Source organism: Rhinopithecus roxellana, chromosome 11, assembly GCF_007565055.1.
Source record: "Rhinopithecus roxellana isolate Shanxi Qingling chromosome 11, ASM756505v1, whole genome shotgun sequence".
Classification (NCBI taxonomy): Eukaryota; Metazoa; Chordata; class Mammalia; order Primates; family Cercopithecidae; genus Rhinopithecus; species Rhinopithecus roxellana.
Window position 1 is genome coordinate 130,383,169 of NC_044559.1, and position 9,174 is coordinate 130,392,342.

General features: G+C 43.4%; 1 long non-coding RNA gene across 1 annotated transcript in view; it reads right to left on the minus strand.

Moving 5' to 3' along the window:
• Window positions 1–7,404, minus strand: part of LOC104671888 — a 62,818-nt gene extending 55,414 nt beyond the window's left edge. Inside the window, exon 1 of the long non-coding RNA XR_749332.2 lies at window positions 7,137–7,404. This is a non-coding gene — a long non-coding RNA (uncharacterized LOC104671888). The remainder of the gene's footprint in view (window positions 1–7,136) is intronic.
• Window positions 7,405–9,174: the final 1,770 nt, after the last annotated feature.

The following is a 9,174-nucleotide window of genomic DNA, read 5'->3' on the forward strand; positions in this document are numbered from 1 at the left end:
TACTAAAGGCATCACTCTATATGTTTTACAGAGAGAATGAAGAAATATTTAAAAGGAGGTCAATTAACAGAGCTTCTACTATACATTTGGAGATCATGATATTTTCACTAATAACCAAGTTTACTAAATGAGAGTCTCACTGGGCCTGCTTTAGTGAATAATGACACACATTAGTAACTAGCAAGATTAATTTGAAAACAGACAAAATGCTAGAGGCTTTAGACGAAGTAAGGTATTTTAAATAGTTTAAATATATTCTCTGCAATCTTGTTTATGCTGTTCACCTGATAAACAAAGACCAAAAAGAACAAACCAGAGAACAAAAAGAACAACCCAACCTGTCTGTAAAGATTTAGTCAGGTTGCTTTAGCCAGGCGCGGTGGCTCACACCTGTAATCCCGGCAGTTTGGGAGGCCAAGGCAGGCAGATCACTTGAGACCAGGAGTTCGAGACTAGCCTGGCCAACATGGTGAAATCTCATCTCTACTAAAAATACAAAAATTAGCCAGGTATGGTGGTGCATGCCTGTAATCCCAGCTACTCGGGAGGCTGAGGCAGGAGAATTGGTTGAATCCGGGAGGCAGAGGCTGCAGGGAACTGAGATTATGCCACTGCACTCCAGCCTGGGTGACAGAGCAAGACCCTGTCTTAAAAAAAAAAAAAAAAAAAAAAAAAGATTTAGCCACTGTCATCCAGCATACTGAAAGGATCCTTGGCCTTCAGTAGGCTGTAACCTTGGGAGGGTAAGGGCCAGGTGTGCCTTGCTTCCCATAACATTCTCATCATCTAGCACACCATCTGACACAAGTGAGTGATCAAATACTGCTTAAATGCATGTATTTAAGCATGGATAAATGAGTGAATGAATGCTTGCAGAAAAGTGCAGAAACTATACTCAACATTAGAGTATCCACTCACTCCAGACAGAGACAAGTGTGAACTAAGAAAGAATCAGGAGAAGGGCCAGGACAGGGCAAGAGTGAGGCAAGAGCAGTTCAGCTTGGACAGCCCCACTCTGCTGGCCTTATACTGGCTTTACATGGTGCAATGTGGACCCAACAGCCTTGCTGTCCACTACCCCAATCCTCCCTGAAGCAGACCCTTACCCAATCCTTATTTACATCACTAAAGTTGCCCAGAACCACTTTCCAACTATATGTGGGATCAGTTAGACTGGGGCGGAAACCACAATAAACAAATTGTGACATACACCTGTCCCTGGACTCATGCAGTTGTTTCTCTCAACTGAAGTTCTCCCCTAGCCTTCCCACTTCTTTCAAGGCAGAGCCAAGCAGCCACCTATGAAATGGCTTGGAGGAGGGGCATGGTCCAAGCCTGTTTGGACCACTCAGATTCTTTGTATTGGAAATTTGAACCGAAAATATGGAGGACAGAGGTGTTTAGTAAGTAACAACTAGAAGCTCTGAAAATATACCAAGGGACTTCTGACTTCTCACATAATGGAGTTTGGAGGTCTACAGAACCTCTCCCCAAAAAGCAATGATGAAGCTGAACAAAATTGTCAAAAACCACTTCAGCACTCTAGAATTCTACCAAAGGGATACAAAAACTGAGAAATATTTTTAATGAAAACTACTAAACTTTAGGTAAGAACAATATGAGTCTATAGCTGTCCACACCCCATGTCCCTAACCCCAGCTCCTTCTGGCACCATGACAACCAACAGCTTTGCCACTGATAATGGAAAGGATACACTTGATTTAGAGCACTGTCAGATGAAGTGATCTCAATGGCAAGCAAACAGGAAGGACCAGTGGCTCCATCAATCTGAGGCTGCAGTTCCATTTTAGCTAAGCAAAGGACTGATGGACTAGTGGGGATTTATCAGTAAGTTTTAAGAGGTAAAACTTAAGCCACAGGGGATTCTTCACATATCCTGGGTTAGCCAGAGGCTGTGTGTATGTATACTAGACACCAAAGAGGACCAAAGGTACCTACACATCCCTGGCCAACAGAGCCTGTGCACATGTGCAGAGGAGATGTAAAGAAATATTAAGGGTACCCACATATCTGTAATTAGCATCCTAGAACAAGAGTAGAGAGAATGGGGCAGAAAAAGTATTTGAAGATAAAATGGCCAAAATCTTCCCAAATACAGCTTTACACATCTAAGAAGCTCAATAAACCCTAAGTAGGATATATAAAAAGAGATCCACACCTAGATCCACAGAGTAAAACTGTTGAAAGCCTAAGACAAAGAAAAACTGTTGTAAACAGAAAGAGAAAAACAAGAACAACAAAACAAAGGACAGCTAACTTCTCATCAGAAACAATGGAGGCCAGAGACAATGGAATGACACATTTAAAGTGCTACATGAAAAGAAAAATGTTTGACTAAAAATTCCATATACAGCTAAAATAATCCTTCAATGTGGAAGAGAAATAAAGATGTTCACAGATAAACAAAGACTGAGATTATATGTTGCTAGCATGCCTGCCTTACAAGAAATACTAAGTAAAGTCCTTTAGGCTAAACAGACAAGAAATACTAAGTAAAGTCCTTTAGGCTAAACAGACAAGAAATACTAAGTAAAGTCCTTTAGGCTAAACAGAAATGCCCCTATATGATAACTCTACAAAAAGAAACAAAAAGTGCCAGAAATGATATATATGTTAGTAAATATAAAAGATTCTTTGTGTATATTTTTTCTCACTTCTTCTCTTAGCTTCTTTTAAAAATGCAAGGTTGCAATAAAAAATAATTATAACACTGTATTATTGGGTTTATAACATATTTAGATGTAATATAAATGACAATAGTACAGAAGAGAAGGGAAGAAAAAGAGACGTATTGGAGCAAAGTTTCTATATTTCACCAGAATTAGAGTAGCATTTTTCTGAAATAGATCGTGATAAATTAAATGCAGTTGTAATCCTTGGAGCAACCACTGAGAAAATAAAATGAAGATAATTGAAATTATTTTTAAACTAAAAACACGATTATTTAACATAAAATAAGGCAGGAAAAGAGAAACGAAAAAGACATTAAGCAAATACAAAACAAATAGAAAAAGTCAGGCATGATGGCTCATGTCTGTAATCCCAGCACTTTGGGAGGCCAAGGTGGGTGGATTGCCTGAGCTCAGGAGTCTGAGACCACCAACCTGGGTAACATGGTGAAACCCCATCTCTACTAAAACACAAAAAATTAGCTGGGCGTGGTGGCAAATGCCTGTAGTCCCAGCTACTCAGGAGGCTGAAGCATGAGAATTGCTTCAACCCAGGAGGCAGAGGTTGCAGTGAGCCAAGATCACGCCACTGCACTCCATCTTGGGCAACAGAGCAAGACTGTCTCAAAAAAGAAAAGAAAAATGGCAGGTGTTAACCAGTCATATTATTAATCACATTAAACGGGAACAGACTAAAATATCCATTCAAAAGTCAGAGATTGTCAGACTGGATGAAAAAGCAAGATCCAACTGAATGCTGTCAACAAGAGACACAAAAATAGGAAGAGATCTCCCAAGCAAACAGTAACCATAAGAGAGCTGGAGTGGCTATATTACTATCAGACAAAATAGATTTTAATATAAGAAATGTTATTAGAGAGGCCAGGTGTGGTGGCTCCCACCTATAATCCCAGAACTTTGGGAGGCCCAGGGGGGTGGATCACGAGGTCAGGAGTTCGAGACCAGCCTGGCCGACATAGTGAAACCCCATCTCTACTAAAAGTACAAAAATTAGCAGAGTGTAGTGGCATGCACCTATAGTCCCAGCTACTCAGGAGGCTGAGGTGGGAGAATTGCTTAAACCCGGGAGGCGGAGTTTGCAGTGAACTGAGACCACACCATTGTACTCCAGCCTGGGTGACAGAGTAAGACTCTGTCTCAAAAAAGAAAAAAAAAGAAAAAAAGAAATGTTATTAGAGACAAAGGATGTTTTATAATGATAAAATTGTAAATACATTAGGAAATACCAATTATAAATATATAGGCACCGAACAACAAAACTCCTAAATACATAAAGCAAAAACTCATGAAAATGAAAGGAGAAATAGATAATTTGACAGTAATACTCAGAGATTTCAATAGGTTACTCAGTAAATGCAGGAAAAAAACACCCGACAAAATCCAGTGCAAATTAATGATTTGAAAAATCATTATGGACATTTGAAAAATCATATGGACAACTGGATATCCATATGCAAAAAAATAAACTTAGATTCTTACCTCATACCATTCACAGAAATTAACTTTAAATAGATCACATGCAAAAAGTTAAACAAAGCTGAGCATGGTGACTCACAACTGTAATCCCAGCACTTTGGGGGGCCGAGGCAGGTGGATCAACTGAGGTCAGGAGTTCAAGACCAGCCTGACAACATGGTGAAACCTCATATCTACTAAAAACACAAAATTAGTTGGGCATGGTGGCACACACCTGTAATCCTAGCTACTTGGGAGCCTGAGACAGAAGAATCACTTGAACCTGGGAGGTGGAGGTTGCAGTGAGCCGAGATCACACCATTGCACTCCAGCCTGGGCAACAAGAGTGAAACTTTGTCTCAAAAAAAAAAAAGAAAAAAAGTTAAACTTACACTAAGCATGGTAGCTCATGCCTGCAGTCCCAGCACTCTGGGAAGCCAAGGCAGGTGGATTGCTCGAGTTCAGGAGTTCAAGACCAGCCTGGGCAACAAGGTGAAACCCTATCTCTCTCTATTTAATAAAAAATAAAACATTTTTTTAATGTATATAAAAAATTTTAAGTTAAATATAGTTAGCACATGACCCAGCAATCCCACTCCTAGATATATGCCCAAGAGAACTGAAAACATGGCCATACAAAAACTTGTACATAAATGTTCATAACAGCATTATTCATCATAAGAGCCAAAAAGTAGAAACAATCCAAATGTCTATCAGTATAGGAATAGATGAACAAAATATTGTGAATCCATACAATGGAATATTATTTGGCCATAAAAAGGAATGAAGTTCTCGTACATACTACAACATGGATGAATCCTGAAAACATTATACTGAGTGAAAGAAGCCAGGCATTAAAGGCCACATATTATATGATTCTATTCATGTGGAATGTCTAGAATAGGCAAATCCATAGAGACAGAAAGGAGATTAGTGATTTCCAGGACTAAAGGGAGGGAAAAGTGGGGAGTGACTATGAATAGATACAGGGTTTCTTTTTGGTGATTAAAATGTTCTGGAATTAAATAGGGGTGATATTTGTAGAACTTTATAAATATACTAGAAACACATACTTCTACCTTTCTTAGGTGTAGGCTTTATGGTATGTGAATTATATCTCAGTAAAATTATTTTTAAAAAATAGATCACAGACCTAAACATAAAACCTGGTTGCCTGGGGCTGGGGTTGGGGCTGGAACTGAGTACTAACTGAAAATTGACTCAAGAGGATTATTTGGGATGATGGAAATGTTCTAAAACTGGATTGTGATCATTGCTGCTCTTTATAAACTTACTAAAAATCATTGGATTGTTCATTTATAATGGATGATTTTATGATATGTAGGTTTCACCTAAATAAAGCTGCTTAAAAAATGAATCCAGTGAAAACAGAAATCAAAACATCACATAGTAAATAGCTGGGGAGAAGCTGGGATGAGAATTTATCTTAAAAATGAAATAAAGGAGGATAGGAGGTACTAGGGTAATGAATGTTATGTTTCTTCACCTCTTTATGGGCTATAATTTGTGAAAATTCATTGAGCTGTACTTTTGGGATACATGCACTTTTGTGTATGTATTTCTTATCACAATAGAAAGTTTCTTAAATGACATGGGCCTGGGAGGGGCCATGAATGAGCCAATTAACGAGTTATAGAAGCTGAGAGGCTCAGCTGTGCAGCTGCTCTTGGGTCTCTATGAGATTTCCTGCCTTCCTTATTGCCACCATTTTACAGTAATACCCATTTCTAGAGCTAGCCTGAGCAAGTTTCTGTTTCTTACTATTAAAAAGCCTCATTAATACATCCACAAATACAGCTACTGAAATTAATGAAATCCACAAATACACCTCCAGAAGGGCAGGGGATTTTGTACATTGCTAAATCCCCAGTGTCTAGAACAATATCTGTCAGGTTTTTTTTTTTTTTTTTTTTTTTTTTGAGACGGAGTCCAGCTCTGTTGCCCAGGCTGGAGCGCAGTGGCCGGATCTCAGCTCACTGCAAGCTCCGCCTCCCGGGTTTACGCCATTCTCCTGCCTCAGCCTCCCGAGTAGCTGGGACTACAGGCACCCGCCACCTCGCCCGGCTAATTTTTTGTATTTTTTAGTAGAGACGGGGTTTCACTGGGTTAGCCAGGATGGTCTCCATCTCCTGACCTCATGATCCGCCTGTCTCGGCCTCCCAAAGTGCTGGGATTACAGGCTTGAGCCACCGCGCCCGGCCCTTGTCAGGTTCTTAGGTATATTCCTTGAATGAGTAAATGAATGAGCAGAGGAATAGCTGTAGAGAAAGGAAGGTGTAGAGCAAGAGACTTGCAAACACAGACATTTTTTAGTGCAGCCTGGCCAGTGTCAGGGGTAGGGGTCAGAGGATGAATAATGCCTCCTGGGAATGTCAGGAAAATGTCACAGAGGAGGAGACCTGAGAGCTGGGTCTTGAAGAATGAGCAGGAGTTTTCCAGGGAAAGAATACAGGACAGTAGGATAGACAGAAATAAACACAGATAGAATCACACTGTTCTGAAAGAGGCTGGCATTCTTGGGGACCCTAAAAAGGCTCATGTGGCAGAAGGGCAGGGTCACAGTTGACAACAAGCAAGAGATAAGACTGGAGAGAGAAGCTAGGGATAGATGGAGAGACTCACCTATTCCAAGCCAAGACATTTCAACAGACTCCCGTAGGAATCATAACCAGAAGAGAATTTTCACCGGGGGTCAAATTGGCTTTTTAGGAAACTCACTTTGGCTGAGGCAAGGAGAGTTTCTCCTCTGAGTTCATGGGTCATCTCCTCTGTTGGTATCGACACGTCCTCTCCTCTATGTCTCTCTCTTTCTCCACATTCTCTTCTCTGTCTCCCTCCCCCGACCCATGTTTTCATGTCTGGATATCTCTTTTCTGCGTCTGGATTTCTTTCCATTTTTCTCTCAAGACATCACTCCTTGAAAATGTCCCTCAACCCTTTCCATCTTACTTGTGCCCAAACAGCTTTGATTCCATCTTCAGGACTCATTCATGTCCACCAGGCTGGAGTCCTTCATAAAGAAGTAACACAAGATTTCCTCTTGAAAAACAAGCTCTTCCGGGCTTCACCAGTTACAGATGAGAAGCCTGGAGGAAGGGGAGTATCTGAGCCACCCTCTACCTGGCCCAGAAACAGTGAGCCACCACCCTCCAAGACCTGCATGGATCCAATGAAGCAGAAACACCATGCTCTCCTCTCAGGCATCCTGATACCACTCACAATGTGAAAGGGGCCAATGGCTCAGAAGCCACTGCCCTTCCGGCCTCTTCCAGCAAATCCTAATGCCCAGTTCTCATGCCAATGACCTTCCACTCTGAAATGCTTCCTGGCATCCACCCATCCTCCCAGGAGCTGGACAACCAGGTCAAGGAGAAAACAGCCCCTCTACCACACTGAGCCAAGGACCCCTCTCCAGGACAATTCTCTTCCCTGAGACAAGAGGGTCAAACTGCTCTTCTAGATATGACCTCAGAGATGTGCAACCAGGGCCCTGGCCCAATTTATCACCACGGGGCTATAATTAGGTTTGTTAACATACAGTCGAGTGTAGTCTTGTTGACTAGGAACTTAATCACGTTACTATTGAGTTCCTGTACGCATTGCTCGGGGTGACTGTTTTACTTGTAGAGTTATAGCCAAGCCCAACGGGAGGAAATTAGCTTTGGACACAAGTTTGGAGGGGGGTTCTTTTTCCTCCTGACTTTGTCTCTCTCTCTCCCCCCTTCCATGTGAAAATATTTAGCAAACAGTGACAATGATGAAAAACAGTAGGAAACAAAATGTTCTACATTAGTATAAAACATGAAAAATGCAGAAGGACCCTTAGCGGTACAACATGTGTTATGCTGGCTGGCAGTCCATTAGCTCTGATAGACATTTCACTTACCTAAGTCAAATATAACAGTCGAGTATTCATTAATATAAGAAGGGGCTGTGGAATCAGAGCTACCATCTGGCTGGGCCGACAGAATAATCTACAACTCATGATTAGGTCTAAGGAGTGGGGTTTCACTTTAATCTTTCTCATTGCTCGAAATTTCCATCTGCGCAGTTCGGCACATCATTTTTCTTCAAGACAAATGTGCTGTTTTTCATGTTCCAAAATTAGATCAGAAGAAAACGATTAATCATGTCACGGCCTGGGAAAGGAAACAAAGCTCCGATACTCTCCTGCTCTCGCTCCCAGCTCCCGCCCCTTCCTGGCCCTGGACGGTTGCAAGTTTCGCTTTTCCCCCATCAACCTCTGGGTCTGCAGCACAACTTTGGGAGAGGCCACCGCCCGCCGGGAGGAGGAGGGCGGGACTGCAGGGAGAGGCGTGGGGGCGCCCCGGAGCCCACGAGGGCTCCTCCCGCCTCCTCCCGCCACCCCTCCCGGGGGTCGCCCCTGTGGGCCCACCCCGCGCCATGCCGCCTGCCCCCCGAGTCGGAGTTGCGGACCCGGCGTGACAGGAAGGGCCCGGAGCCCGCCTCCCGCGCGTCCCCTCCCGGCCGCCGCGGCCCTGTCTGTCAGGCGGCTCGCAAGTCATAACAAATCCCTGGCGCGGGGCTGAAGCTGAGCATTTGCCGGAGCGTCATGGGGATGATGAATGACCCGTAGGCCTTTGAAGTGCTCTGCCAGTTCAGCTGGGTCCGCGGTGCTGACAGAGAAATATACACAACAGCGTAACCAATAATGAGAACATTAAACATTCCTGCGCCGTGACAGGCTGACAGAAAAACCCGGGCCCGCATCAATCATCGCGCAGATAGAACCCTGACAGGCGGCCCCTCGCTGACACCCCCTCCGCGCGCCCTCCCGGGCCTCCCCCTCTTCCTCTCCCGGGTCTCCCCTCTTTCTCTCCCGGCTCCCCGCCGCCCCTCCTCTCCTTCCCCGCCCCTCCTCTCTCTTCCTTTCCCGCTCCGCTCCGTGTCCTCCCCGTCTGCCCTGTCCCCTGCCCCTGCCCTTGGGCAACTGCCTTGAGGGCCTCTCAGAGGTCAAGTGAGGTCT